Raw genomic sequence first — 1,222 nt, forward strand, 5'->3', positions numbered from 1 at the left:
GCAACAGGTACGCGAGCGAGCGAGCGAGCGAGCTAAGCGAGAGCCGGGGCGCGGCATCTGGGCGCGGGTGGCCCGGGAGCGGGAGAGTGGCGAGTGTGGCTTCTTCTCGTCCCTTCTTCATCTTCCTCTGCTCCTTTCACTTGGAAGCATCTTCGCCTCTCCTACCGGTCCCCATCCTTTCTAGGAGTACTCAGGCTCACTGTTTCTGTCCCTTCCTTTCTCTCGGTCTTCTTAAGTGCACTCTATAGTGAGGTGACTTTGGGGGGACCTCAGCCTCCGTAATCGCCACCAGCCCCACAGAGTAAACACACAACCCAAGTAAAAGTATACTCGCCACAGAACGTGGTTACCGGCCACAAGAAATTATTAGGCACTGCGGTTTCAAGAAAGTCCCCGGATCCCTTCCAGGCAAGCGCCTGCCACTCCGGAGTCGCTGCTGTCTCCAGCGCTCCGTTCTCAACCTTGCGTGTCCCCCACCCCCCCAGCCTCCGCTTCTGGATCCCCACTCTTTAGCGCCCTGAGCTCATCTCGTGACTTCCTCCCCCTGCAGGTTGCTGGCTGGCTGGGTCTTTCTCCCCAAGGCCCGAGAACTTGCCAGTTTTCTTCCGTCCTGCCAACTTCGTCGCTCCTTCTCCGGAGGGGTGTCCTGTCCAAGGAGCTTGGTCTCCTGTCCCCAGACGGTGGTAGCTGCGACGTGGAGAAGTCCTGCAAGTGGGGTGGAATCTGAGGCTCTTAGGGAAATTCCGCGGAGAAAGGCTTAAGGAGAAGCACGCCGTAAGCCCCTTCGAGTGCTAGGCTGTAGAGGGCGGGAATGTTCTGAGTGCTTGCAGTATGCTAGGCACCGCGCCGGGGTGGGCCCTGAGTGCCGAGTGTATTTGGTGCTACCGACAGATATGTGGTAGGATTGGGATGCGGGGGTTATTTATTGAGCGCTAGCTGTGTGCTTGACACTGTGGTAGGCGCTTTGGGGGAGCAAACGTGTAAGGATCCTTTTTCTAAGTTGTGGAATGAGAGAGAGGCGCTGCAGAGTGGCAGTAGAGAGAATCAGGTGCCCGTAGGCTGAGGCCGCCAAGGTTAATGGGCTTAGGGGCAGAGGTGAAAAGCAAAGGTCAGCGAGCCCGCAGCACCTGGCTGCCCTGCTCACATCTGCGGCTTGCTCCGTCCCGGCCGAGCCACGTGGGGCGCCGACACCTCGGGAAGCTGGCGCTGTGACCGCAGGGAG

This window comes from Fukomys damarensis, unplaced genomic scaffold, assembly GCF_012274545.1.
Source record: "Fukomys damarensis isolate Sample0158 unplaced genomic scaffold, DMR_v1.0_HiC HiC_scaffold_12, whole genome shotgun sequence".
Lineage (NCBI taxonomy): Eukaryota > Metazoa > Chordata > Mammalia > Rodentia > Bathyergidae > Fukomys > Fukomys damarensis.